This window comes from Rousettus aegyptiacus, unplaced genomic scaffold (genome assembly GCF_014176215.1).
Source record: "Rousettus aegyptiacus isolate mRouAeg1 unplaced genomic scaffold, mRouAeg1.p scaffold_m13_p_11, whole genome shotgun sequence".
NCBI lineage: Eukaryota > Metazoa > Chordata > Mammalia > Chiroptera > Pteropodidae > Rousettus > Rousettus aegyptiacus.
Genome location: NW_023416286.1, coordinates 49,633,291 through 49,647,923, shown reverse-complemented (window position 1 = coordinate 49,647,923; position 14,633 = coordinate 49,633,291). Strand labels below are relative to the sequence as shown.

The 14,633-nt window shown below is 38.8% G+C and overlaps 1 protein-coding gene across 1 annotated transcript in view; it reads right to left on the bottom strand.

The window, feature by feature from the left end:
• COL4A1 (collagen type IV alpha 1 chain) overlaps positions 1 to 14,633 on the bottom strand; it is a 137,605-nt gene that overhangs the window by 57,508 nt on the left and 65,464 nt on the right. The gene's annotated exons all lie outside the window — the stretch shown is intronic.

Genomic DNA, 14,633 nt, shown 5'->3' with positions numbered 1-14,633 from the left:
AGGCATCAGAGACCTGATTAAGTGCTTTTGGAGGAAGACCACCATATTCAAATTGCCAATATAAAATCACCCATAATCATGATAAGCCCTCAAGAAAGCCTATTTTCTTCACAGTATGTGTACTTAGATGCAATCTTACAAGACAAATTGGGCAGATTATGTATTCATCATTAGCAGTTTTAAAACACGGAAAGCACTTAGGGGATCATAGATGAGCTTTCTTAGTGCTCAATATTTTTCTCATAGTTGTACTAGTTCATTGTAAAAATAAGTTGACAAGCTATACATTACACAACATAAACATTTATGCCCCCAAATAACACATTAACAGGAATTACTTAAAAGTTTTTCATGGTTACAAAATGAAGAGACAGAGCAAAAACTTTCAAAGTTGTCCTTCTTTCCAAATCACCCAGCCAGTTCTGGCACTTGCTGGTGAAAAAATATATATATTATCTGTTGCATTTTTAGAAATGCAGAAATGTGGTTCTAGACTTGGAATTCCAACCACTAGGATTCCACGTACTGCAGGTTTAATGGGAAGTGTACGTCAGGAGTCCAGAAACAGCCTGTGAATAAATGTGGAAGTGATCATTTCAAGCTCTAGAGGATATGATAAAACAGTAAATGGATTAAAGAAAATTAAGCTCTACAGTTTGGCACACCCTAGGAACAGCAGCATGCAGAGAATCTACCAGAAAAAAAAACAGATGCTGATATTGCCAGAGCCCTCGGCATAGGATTTGACAAGGAATGCCGCTCCTTCTCCCTGAGGCCTGTGGCAGCTGAGAAAGAAAAACATTCTCAGACCAAAACTTGATCAAATGTAAAGCTTGCTCAAACTGCAAACAGCTGGCTAAATAAATTAATGAACATTGGATTGTGTCCCCAGATAACCTGAGATAGGAAGGAAATGCAAAAGGCACATCAACATAAAAGCTTTCTAATGCATTTGGTGGAGTATTTTTAGGACCTAGTTAATACTGGCAATATCATTAAGAGACCTAGTACAGATAAGATTTTATAATTCTCATTTTAATCATGGAATGCATGGAGGCAAAGAGCCAGATCAGCTGATTTCTACAAGTTTCTCATTGAGTCAGCTCTAAAGCCAAAAATAGAAATGAGGTCAGCCTACACCACAGCCCCAGGGTTTTTTCTGGGTCACTAGAGCAAACTGGTTCCCAGCGAAATATTAAACAATTCACTATCATTAAGTTAGCTGCTTTTATGTCCATTTCGCAGATAGAGAAATTAGGATTCTGACGCTTAACTGACTTGTCACATGTCACTTGGTGACCCCTTTGTGCTCCTGGGAACAGAATATAGGAATCTGAATTCCCAGTCCTTGCCTCACCACAAGAACGCGTTCTTTCCCACGTCATCGGAATACTTAAGCAACCCTTATATCCCAAGAGTTTTGAAATTAAGTAGCTAAAAAGGAAGTGACTCCTTCATTGACAGAGTTCTTGCCATCTCCCATATTTTTTTTTAACTTTCCTAATCTTTAGTTCAGACATAAGAGCACATGAATAACCTAGTGTCCCATACCCTGTCAAGGTTACTATGGGCACCAGTGTAGAGTAAACAGACAGAATAAGCACTCAAATAACTATACAATTAGCTGGCAAACAGCTCATGCTGTGTGCAGGCCAAATTATTCCTCTGAGTTTTTAGCAAATCTCCACTGAGGTTATAGGAAGAGCAAAGAGCTGGACAAGTGTGCAAAAGGTTTTGCCAGCCTCTCTAGTGTCTAAGCCAGACTTTGCAGCTGCAACAAGCAGTACTATGATTTTGACCATCCCTCCGGTCAAAATGTGCACAGGCAAAATGTGTGCAGTTAAAATAACTGAGAAATAAGACCCCTTAGTCATTTATTTCCCATGATGTGCTAAAGGCCAAGTCCAAAGTACATGGCAGCCACATAATTCATGTCTGAAAGAAGTGAAACGCACAACCACTGATATCACAGCAATGAAAATTTTAAATGAAGTAAAGAAAAGAGAAGCTTGTAAATATTGCACAGTTTTGATGCAACTGCATTTCATAGGTTTATCCTTGAATATCAGTAAAATGTATTGGACAATAAAAAAAGTAATTTTATATATCAACAACAGAAGAGATTACCCACTTAAGCTCAAAAGATAAAATTCAGAATTTGAAGAAGAAAAACAAGATGCTATCATCTATAAAGATGAAAAAATACAGCCATGGAGAATAATCTTGGCATCAAAATTAGCTATTCTAAATTAGGCATGAAAGAGAATTTCACACATGGAGCAACTTAATATATCGTCTAAAGCAAGGACATACTTTTGAAAATCTATAAAATATGGAAAAAAGGATTCTATTACAACACTCAATTATTTCCCTTCCTTTTAAAATGCTCATGGAAGCAAGTTCGTGATGGAAATCAAATGATAGACTATATCCCCCATTCTAAGTTAGAAAGCCAAATCCAAATAAGCTCCCAGGAGAACTGAAGTTGAAATATTATGAAGCTTCTAACTTTGAAGGATAATATAAATGCCTACAACAAAAAAACTGAAGTTAACACAAAATATGTCTAGAATAAGCAGTCATCGAAAATCTTACTATCAGAGGCCATGTTATGTCTATTTCAGTGGTCAGCATGAGATCACAATCTTTCAGTTAAATTTTTAATTTTTCACATTTAAAACAGTATGATCATGAATCTTTACAATGCACTGAAACACAAGCAAAAATGTCAGAGCTTTGGGTATACTCTCACAGGCAGACTGTTCATGGGTAGAGTCAGCTACATGGGCGTGGGCTCAGGCATTAGAAAGCAGAACAAACCTAACGAGTGATGTTAATTGAACAGATTTTTGCTGTTGGGTTTCCATATTTTAGAAGTACTTTAAAGGAAGAGATATTGTTTTATTCATTCACAGAATGCGACACAAACTTAGAAGTTGGTGAATGGATAATGAACCAACCAAGAACATAATATGACACTTGGCATGAAGTAGGATTCTACCTATGAATCCTAAACACTTTAGAACATAGTACAATACGGTTACTAAGCAGGATGGGATCCCAGACCTTCTTTTCCCAGTCTAACACCCTGTGGGTACCATTCGAGACTGGCTAACATATGCACCACTGGCCAAAGAAGCAAGAGGGAGAGGAAGCCATGATCAGGACATGACACTGGATCAGCTGTTTCTGTCATCTGGTGCCTCGAGATTTCAATTTCCAAACAAGGCTGCAAATAATTGAGGGAATGAAAGCATTTTCATTTGGAGCCAGAGCTCACCAAGCATTCAGTGATGAGGAAACGATTTCAAATGACGGGTCACAGTCAATGGGAGATTGCGGAACTCAGCCAAAAATTCCACAAGTCCAATTCCTTGAGCCCAACGACAATCAGACATCTGCGCAACCATTTCCTGAATACCAGTACTGCTGGGAAAGTGGTGGGAAGGCTACAATCAGTGTCACGGGGTCATGGAAAAACTCTGAGACGAGGCCCCATTGGGAGCTTCATCCATGCCACGAAGCTTAACATTAGGGCAGAAATATTGTCATTAATGCTGAGGAGAGGAGGGGAGAGGAAATACACAACTAGAAGCCTGAAAGGTCCAGTTTCCTCAGGGGAAAACATGAATACTGATTCTCCTTTGCACTATGAAATATGTAACTGGATTCTTAAAAGAATGTATGTATGTTAACTTAAAGTATACTACATTTCTTTAGTGAATTAAATCTGAAGATTGTTTCATGTAACCACTCTATAATTACTATTGTTTCTTTTATTTAATAGTTTAATATTAAAGCAGGAAAGAGTAGAATAATAATATACAAAAAAACATGGCTACATATCTTCATCTTCTTCCTCAAACTTTCACTTTCACCCTCAAGCCCTGGTGATGTTTAGCTTGAGATAGTCATATTAAGAATTTTTACCTAGTGGTTCTCCATTAAATATGTGGGTATATGTTAAGCGCTTCAGCAACTGTATATGTAAGGGGAGAAAAGATGAGTGTCTAAGAGACCGTTCCTCAAAATGAGGACATTCACATCTTTACAAATTCAAAGGATGAGAGGAATCAGAAAGGTATTAAAAAGGAAAAAATAAACACCCTAATTTTCACGTACTATAAGATCCGTTCTCTTTCTAGGAGCCTTCTGGACCCATCCTGCCTCCTTTAAACCATGGGTGTGGGTTTGGCAAGCAGATGCCACCAAGTCTCTCATCACATGTACCTCAGTCGTCCTCCCTTTGACCATCATCAGGCTTGTTTGAGAATTGCTCCTGAGACCTCTGAAGCTTCACTCAAATGGGTTTGTATGAAGAAAGGAACAGCCATAAGTGCTGAGGTTTGGGAATGGGAGCTGGGCTGGATGTATAGGAAGGAAACAGAAGGCCTTTCTCTCTCTGCCCAAGCCTGGACTGCAGCTTTTACGCTGCACTTTCTGCCTCAGAGTTCTTGAGTGGAAAATCCCGAGCCCTATAGATTAGATACATCTCGTGGGTAAGGTCCACCAAAGCCCTGTTGGTGGTTCATCAGCTTGAGACTGACCATGGGATATAGCACAATTCTGTTTGGAGATACAAAACTTCCTCCAAATGTCCAAGTTCAAGGATAGACTTCTGTTGCAAAAGTCTTGATATCAAAACATTATTTGAGCCCATGATGTTTTCTGGCACAATTCTAGTAATTTCAACATTATGAATCTGGTTGGTAAAGCTAAATGTTCAAATCATATATAATAAAAAGCTAGCAGAGTGATGGTTACAGAGGAAATGCACAACATATAATCTTTGATTAATCAACATTTGCAAACAAATAAAACTAGAGATACTTTCTGATCTATAAAAATCCACTTTGCATGCCAGCTTGTGAAAAAAATGAATTATAAAGAGTTCTTCACAAAAATAGTTTCTAAATAACTATCATTCAGCAAAAGAATAACTCGGAAGAGCCATTAAGTGCCATCTCAATACAAACAATTTAAAACTCTTCCCCTAAACTCATCTAAAAGCAAACAAACTGTCCAACTTCACTAATCCAGTAAAAACTTTCTAAAATGATAAGCAAACAAGTGCTGACAAATTGTTGGCAGCAACAAAATTTAAAATTTTCCAAAAGTCTTTAGGACTTATAAAAGTTCCAGACATTTCTCCGTATTAAGAGCCTAGTATCACTGATGAAAGACACACTTTAAAGCTATAAGCAATAGCATGGGTCTTTAGCAACAAATGTTTTCCTCAATAATTTGTCTCTTAAACTCTGGAAAAAAAACAGAGTAAAATGCTTTCCATTAATTCTTACTCCAAAGCAGTAATCTGTTTAAAACATTTGGAGTATAAATATTTTAAGTCTCTCCCCTGAAGTAGTCAGCTTCCCAAATTAACAAGAAAAGAAACATTATGATAATGTTTTTCCAAAGTCTTCTGGGTGTATTCAATCAAATCCTTTGTGTACATTTCCTGATACAGTTCATCTTTAATTAATAGCTTATTTCCATTTTCCCAAGAAATTTCAATGAAATGCAGTTATGTTCTTTGGGAAACACTTGTATTTCCTGGCCTCACGCTCTATTAACACATTCAAATTTCAATGTAAAGGTTCAAAATTATTTTTTTTAGTTAATTAATTAATTTTTATGGTGATATTGGTTAACGAAATCCAATAAGTTTCAGCTGTACACTTTAACAGTAAGGCATATATATATATGTTTACACTGTGTGTTCATCTCCCATAGACTTCTTTCTGTCACCACATGTTTGACCGCCTTTACCCTCTCTACCTCCCCTCTTTCCTTTCCCCCCTACCCTCTGGTAACCACTAGTTTATTGTCCATGACCATGAGTCTGTTTGTTTGTCCTTTTCATTTGTTGCTTTTAGGTTTATATCCCACATGTAAACGATATCATGTGATTTTCGAAATTCTCGATAGATTTTCCTGTAAACCCTTCATCCTATAACTCTCCATCTGCATCCGTTTTCTTCTTTATTTCGGCCTAAGAGCTGGCTTTCAACAGCCTCCCGGATCCAAACGGTGTCTCCAACCTCTGCGCATCATCCAGCCCATTAGAGATGGTTGCTTCCACCTAATGGTATTAATACCTGACTCCTACCATTCCCTAACATCCTGGACACATGCATGGAATCTCTCAGCTAAAAATGCCTTCCTTGGGGGAAGAACTCCTAGACACAGAATGATTTGAAGAAAACTATTATACCTGATCCTGTTAAAGCAAAAGGCAATAAAGGTTGAATGAGCTTTAGGAATGCCTTGTGGAAGGAAAGTTCCCATGAGCTCTGGTTTCCTGCCACTAGAGGGCGATATGGGACTACACCTTCCCCCCCGCAAATTAAAAGTCCCTCAGTAAAACGTGAAACATCCAACTTTTTAAAATATATATATTCATTATATAGACATATTAAATAATCAGTGCGATTGAAGATATTAGCATGGGAATAGTTGAGATAAATCAGTTTAATAAGGCTTAAAAGATAGAACTGTAAGGAAAAGAAAGAATTTTAATTAGAATTTAAAATGTAATTAAAATTAAATATAAAACTAGTAGCCTGAGGCTATTAAGTGGCTGGTAAATGCTGTGACCCTAGAAATAGTTTGAATTGTAGATATTTTTCAGATTGCTTTTCCATCCATTTAATAAACTGAGAATATCTGAATCTAACAATAATACAGAAAAATAAAGGTAAATTCAGTTTTCTAAATGACTGTATGGCAATAGTATATGCTGAAAAATTAAATCCTACAAAACATGCATAAAACAGGTTCAAATATGATAGCAGGGAGGTCTCTAAGAAACTATTACTAAACATCTAAGTGCCAATAAAATTTATTTAAAGGCTTTTCTTTAGTCCCTTGATAAGGAAAATATACTTTAAGTAATTTAATCCATTACCTTAATTTTGCCATTTGTGAAGGAAAAAAATCCATTCACTTTTAATTGCTTCAAAAAAGGGCGATAATATAATCCCTCTTGCTAAAAACTTAATTTATCAACATGGAACACCCCTGAAAGTTAAAATTGTGAATGCTTCTCCCTAAACCTATTACCTTACATTCTCCTTCTCATATATAGACAAAAATTCTTCTAAAAGAGAAAAACAATATAAACATAAAAAGGTGCTACACCGTAGCCTGGAACCTTATACGTACTGCGCCTCCAGGAGGTTGTGCATGTTGCACTCTGCAGTGAGTAGAGGGCAACTCTAGCTGCAGCTTGGTGTTGGCCCAGCAGGGGGCTTCTTGTCTAATATGCACAGAGCGGAACAAATCCCAGTGGTAGCAAATCCACCTCCCTAGAAATAGACCCTTCCTGAATGAATGTTTACCAAGTTGTACTGGGGGCACTGAAAGGGAATGATAATGCCTAAGTCGCTGAGAAACTGCACGTAAAATTGCACCTTTATCCACCAACACAAAAGCCTTTTTAAAAAAGTCCACAAGATTTATCAAAATTCTCTCATGACTTAAAGATTTGGGGGAACAAGGGAAATTCCAGAAAAATAAATAATTGACAATAAAATAACAAGAGATTGCCTACTTTCCGAGTCTGAACAAGAAAAACACACCTCAAAAAATAAAAATAAAATAAAAACCCTTTACTTTCACTATCTCCACACCAGCAACCTTTGAGACATAAAGATACATATTCTATGTTATCAGCAATTTTGAAAAATACTAATTAGTGCACGACACCTAAATAGCCCTTGGAGGGTTTTCACGTTGTCAGAATTGAGGATGTTATTAACTTGAACTTGAAAATGTATGTGGGTGTGCGACAGGGTTCTGGAAGTGCGTGCATCCTGAACAAAATTAGGACACATAAAAGTCAGGAAGTGTCACAATCTAGGTCATGGATTTTTTTTTTTTTGTCTGTGCTAACAGTAAATATAAAAAATGTAGAAAAAATCCTCACGATAATTATTATAATTAATAATACAAAAAGCATACAAGATATTCTTCAGTTTTAACCTTGAGAGAAATTGCCAACTGGCAATTAAGAAAAAAATTTTTTTTCTTTAAAAAATGTGTTAACTGCAATTATCTACCAAAGTTAGGTTTTATGGGTACCCTGCTAGGGGGCATTCCTTGGTCTCCAGCACCTAGCACAAATAGCGCATTGTAAGTGCTCACTAAATATTTTTTGTGAGTGAATCAGAAAACACAAAATGTTAAAGATTCCAAGGAAATAATATGAATCTACCAAGAGGGTGCAGGTTTAGTTAGATCTCCCACTTTCAAAGTTAACTGAAACAAAACAAAACAACAAAATGAAACAAAACAAAACAAAACAAACAAACAAAAAACAAAACAGGCACCCCTGCTCTGGCTTACTGAACAGAGCTTTTGGGAATCTTCCTACTTTCTCATTTTTCTGACTGCATTGACAATGCCGCACGATGGGAAAAGAACCTTAGCCTAAGAACCAAAAGCTTCTGGTTCTACTCCAGCACCAATCAATCACTTAGACCCTCTGAAAATCCGGTTTGTCATCTATAAGATGGGAGGACTCCACCTTCCCCATCACCCTGACAGGATTCTTTGAAGGGTCAAATTTGATCTAGTACTCAGAGTTCCTTTGCATTGCATGAAACATTAAAATATTATAAACTAAATTGTCATGACTTTAGTTCATTTAAGCACATATATTTTGCATTTGTTATCAAGATGCCTATGTCTATCAAATCAATTGCATTTCCTGTAAGCCACAGAATGTTTTAAAAGAGAATGGAGATGCAGTATCATCATCTTTTTACTCTTCCCCACTGGTTATGACCCATGAATTATCTCATTCTTGTTTTTGTGGCTGAATTTGACATAAGAAAATAAGAATTTCGTGGGTATATAAAAAATCCAACAGTTTTAAGAAATTCCTCCTTTATCTTGTGCACAAGGTTTTTTTGTGTTTTTCCTTAATGAATACTTCTGGTATTGTTTTCGAGCACAGAACATTCTGTCAATGCTCCCGTGTTTCTGTGAGTCCACCACGTTCCCAACTCGTGCACTTGCATGAGGTTCCAGGACCCTTCTCTTTTTAGCACACAAGTCCCTGATGACACACACATGTTCTGAAACCCCCAGATTACTTCCTTTCCCTCCAACCAAGTTACTTGGCTATCTTGAATAGCTAATAACATTTTTCCCTGGCACGCTTCAATAATTTCAAGACTTCATTAATCATGCTCAGAATCTAGAGGATAAGGCCAGTTCCAAGGATGTTAAAGCATGGCAAATCAATTTTGCTCACAGAATACAATACAGTACTGGTAGAGTCTGAGGTTTAACTTAACTTCACTATTAGTTTAACTTCATTCATTTGAAAAGGCTGTAGTCAGATCATTCTGAATTAATAACTGAATTTCAACCTATTTTCAGTAAACACCATTAATTCTTTTAAAACATATTCAGACACTCAAAGAAAGAAATTGAGCAAGATGTTGCAGGGGTGTTTTTATCCCAGGTTTTTGTTTTAAAACTGAATAGATAAGAAAAGCATATAATTACACAAGCAATACAAAATAATGGTGCATAATCAACACAATAAATAGCTACTTAAATACTTAAAAGTAGCCCTCTCTTAGCAGGTATATTTCCTTCATCTCAATGTTATTAACAAAATTGGCAAGCTTTTTTTCAAAAGATAATGTGGAAATATATATTTTTTAATTTCCTGGGTATGGCCAAATGATTAAAACATTTAAATGAACAAGGTCCTCTCTAGTGACATTTTTATTATATTTTGTAGAAATTTTAAAGTTTCAATTTACAAGATAGTTTCTTGTTTTTCTTTTATTCTTAACTACTTAATGCCAATAGACTAAAAAATTATGCTCTTTGGCTAGAAGCTAAGATGAAGAGTCAAATCGCTTTAGTTTGTAAATTAGGAGATAACACTCTCATAAACAAAATAGGTTAGATTGAAGAGTTTAAAATGTTTGACATTTTGCTATGCATTCTGTATTTAAATTAATAATAAAAAAAAAAATCAGAGGAGAGGTGACCCAATGTGTGTGTTAGAGAGAGACAGAAAGAGAGGGAAGACGCGTTAAGAGAAAGGTCAGGCCACACCTGCTGCCATGTCCCCCTGCTCTGCCCCGCTCTGGAGTCGTTGGCATCAGACACAATGACCTCAATGACCTCGGCAATTTTTCTTTGTCAAGAGGTGGCTGACCAGTCAAGTACCCTGAAGTGGCCTTCCCTTTTCTCCTGCCCCGTACATAAAACTGTTAATTTTGTAAAATTCCTGAGCTTCCACAAAAACTTCAAACCAATAGGAGCCCACCAGGCACCCTTGAAAGAATAAACAGTTTCCCAAATTCAGTGCTTCTCCACAGGGAGGACAAGCACCTTCTGTGAAGAAATAGATGAAACACTGTGGTTGATTATTTGGGTCCAGAATTTCGTCCTGACAAATGCAATAATGACAGGGAGTCAGTCCTCTGTCAGGGCTCATGAGGAGCCACAGAGTCCTGTTCGGTGGAAGATTAAAGCCAGAGCTCACCCCTACCTTCCCAGTGCCCTAAATATACTCCAAGTGCAGAGCCACGCCGAGCCACCAAGGCCTTCTGCAGCACAATCATCTAAAGTCACCCGCCATATAAGGGGTATAGCATGCCAGGAAAACATGACATGGCATAAATAAGGAAACAGACATTGCTCCTTTTAGATCTAAACAATCACCAAATTAATAATTGTAATTATTAATGTAATAATCACTGAGTAAATGACAAATGATTTGCTTCTGAAATGATTACCTACACTCTTCTAGAACTTATACTTAACAATGTACTCAAACACAGGAAACACCTCAGAAAAGAAGTGCCAGTGTCAGGAACAAAATATTTGACAAGACAGAAAATGACATGTGTATGTTCTTATCTGTCACTGGGTAAAGCAAATTACTTTTTAAAAATTGAATTTTAAACTGTGCTCACAGAGTAGATTACTTTGAAGTGTCACTTGACATGGAGAATACATTTTTAAATTCATACCATGTGGATACCTGTTTTTCTATTTGTTACACTTCATGTCTCTCCACGAGACAGAGTCTTGAAGAGAATATGTCCCCAGAGTATGAACAACTCTCAAACTGGCAACTTTATTCTTAAATATTTGAAAGGTAGACACTTCGGGTTAAGAACATAACTTCATAGAAGCAAGCAAGTGAGATACGAAAGGAAATGGTTATTCCCACAAATATTTTCGTAATTACAATCTATTTCTCCCATTCAGTTCTTGGTACTTACCCAATAGTAAGACCAAATAAATGACTTCTGACCAACTTTTGCTAGGCTAGGGGCAAGCATCAGAGCTACTATTTCAGAAAGTCAGACTTGATTTAAGTAGTTATTTGACACTAGTACTGACCTCCCAGCTCCAAGGAAATTTTCAGAAATATGAAGAACTGAATAGATCAGCAAATGGAAAAAAACAAAGACAGCGAGGCAAGAATAACAAAAGTTCTCAGCCATAATTGCTTTGACTCAGGTGTCGTGTGATTTTTTCAAAACAGAAGAAGGGGAGAAAGACCAGATGGCAATTCGAGCTCAGGAAACTTTAGTTTTCTTATCAGCAGGCTTGAAAAACTAGTGATGAAGGCATATTGGGTAAAGGCTGCTGAATCACTGTTCCTCTTTTTCTCAGCATACATCATTGAAAAAGTATTCAACACTGAGGAAATGTCTACTTGTAAAGTAATAACCCATTATGGGCCTGACTTCCTTCACTTTGGATTAATGGAGCACTCTGACATTTATTGCATATCAAAATTCCTTTTGGTAAAATAACATTTTACTCTACAAATGTCAGTAATGACAAGCGCTAAAATACCTCTGGCATTTACAGGAAGACCTGAAATCAGGGGATAGCAAGCATTTAGATTCGGAAGGGTTGTTAGAGCTCGGAGTCCTAGTCTTTCCTGAGGGAGATTTTCGACTTTAAATTAGAATGTCTAGACTTGTTGCATATTGAGAAATGCACATATAATCATGAGGAAACGAATAAACACAGCTGCCATATATCTTCATCCTTAGAGGACAAGTCTCTGCGAGGTGTGTCCTACATCCCAGAAAGCAGCACCAGATAAATCCCACTCTAATGTAAACTCTCCAGCTCCCTGGGCCCCCTAACGCTGCTCTACCTGTCCCTGACCCGGGCCGCTGTCTCTGTAAAAGACCACAGGTGCTTCCCACCCTCAAGTGGCTGCTGGCCCTCACCCAGCCGGCTCTGATTTCACCCTCCCCACTTGGCTCCCCATTCTCACTGCCCACATCCCACAGCACCACATCCACAGCAGCTATCTCCAAAACTGCTGATCCAGAAAAAAGTGGGGGAGGGGGAAAACCATGCTTGAAGCCAGTGGCAGGGAGCGTTTCTAGCAGACAGCAAGGTAAGTGGTGTGGGGTGTCTAGGGAAAGAAGTGTGTGCGTGTTCATGTGTGCACAAGCGTGTGTGCATGCAGGGACGTCCTCGTGAGTGAGATACAGAGAATGTGTATCACAAGAGGCAGAGCTATGCCATGAGGCGCTGGAAAGTAAAACACATGTACCAGTCCACGTGAGCAGAGAGGAACGAAAACTAGATCACTAATGGGAAAGAATTAGAGATTTGGGGCAGGAGGAGGATAAAGAGCCAAATTTTTAAAAAGAAAAAAAAAGAAAGAGGAAAGGGGCGCAGAGTGGACCATAGAGCAAAGAGTATGAAATCTCCCCACCTAGGTCAACACTAAGGGCATTGTTGTGTCTTCAGAATCCTCTGCGGAAGCCAGACACCCTTTTGAGGCAGTGGTGGCTGGCATTCCACTCTGAGAGATGGCCTTTAGCTCCTGTCCTCAGGCCCTGGACTCACAAAGGCCCAAAGGACCAAATTACTCAGTAGAGACCAGCAATCTAATGTCTATTAAAAACACCAACCAACCAACCAACAAACAAAAAACATCGCTCTACTTCACAACTCAGTCATACCTTAGAATGTTATTAGCTTTTGCTGGAAGTTTTTCCCCCGGCCATAGATTACGTTCATCCTGGCAGACAAGGCACTCAATTAGCGGTCAGATATTCATCTCTTGCAAAGAACTGTGTGCCCCACATCCAGAGGGGATGTCAGGATACCCACACTGGGCCTTCCTGTGACGGCAGGGTCATCACCACCTTCCAGGACGCCTCCAGGGAACAGCTGCTGCGGTCTAGAGTTGGATGAGGTAGCAGTGCTCTTTACCAAATGCCTCTGGGTTTGGGGTGAGACCCCAAAGCTCTGGTGCTCAGCTCCTTATCAGGGAGAGACAGGACTGAACACTCACCACCTGCATCAGCCAGGGTGGGAGGGTTTCTACAGCAATGTTTATGAAATACCATGAAACAGGAAAAAAAAAAAAAAAAGGTGCTACGTGCATCCTAATATAAAACAAAAGATAGCATTCCCTCGCCTCCAAGGTTAAGAGGCAGACAGTCTGGGCACAAGACTCACCTACGTACCTCCCCCATCTCACTCACGAAATGCTAGTCAGATCCAAGAGAAGAGCCCTAACTTAAGAAAACAGCAATGCTTGGGAGCTTACAGATAGACACACATTCTGCTTTTTGTTAACTTCGCTTTTATGAAATTATACCTTGTAATGACCTGGGATCTCATATGTGAAAGTGAGAAGATGAGTTTAAGGTGAAGAAGCACAGTTGTCCATGGAAATTTCCCATAGTGTCCAATTTTCCACCCCAAATCAGGGAAACAAAATCGGGGGGCCTACCTCAGGCACCCTGAGCATGCTGCCTGGATTGTAGGTGCCTGCTAGTGAAAAGCGTAGCTTGCCTCTCCCTGACCCAGGACCCCGGGTCCACTCTCGTCCCTGCGGGGCGCACTCTCACGGCGCTGCCTTCGCTGTCTCCTCAGAGCTCATAGCAGAGTGCTCAGTATGGGAGGGTTATTGGTTTTCCTCTGCCATAGGACTGACTGTAAGAGCCCCACGGACAGGTGTCACACCTGTCTGGCTAACAACTGCCTACGTCCATGGGCACATCACTACCACAGAGCAGAGATCAATGAGACCCGCAGAGTGAAGGGGGGATGGAAGGTGGGGGCGGGATAGCAGACATAGGTGATTCACTGGATCTGCTACGGATAGATTTAATTCCTTTACACAACTTCTAGGGAAAACAATTTCAAACGAAGCATTTAGCTAGAGACCTCAGAATTCACATCAACTTAAAGCCCTGGACTTCTTACCTAGAATCAGAGAAGTAACATATGGCTCTAATGTGCTACAATGCGACATCCATTAAAAATTGTTTGGACAAATCCTCGGGATCTGACAAGGCATGCGTAAGAGATTCATGTCTATCATTCATCTCTTCGAGGGTCGGTCTGTGAGCATGATCTGCACAACATCATACCAATAAAGGAGAATCCCTACTGAAGGACTTCAAAGCAGGCATGATTTCACAACAGTAGTTTAGAGATCAGCCTAGAATTGGCGTTAGTGCCTCATGTTGGATTCTCACGTGAAGAAATCTAGACTCAAATGAATTTGAGGCCAGATAAACATTGTATATTTATAAAAACTACCAGTGGAGGCAGGCTTAGCCATATGAACATGGTTTTGGGGAATATCTTTATCATTTTTAGTGAAT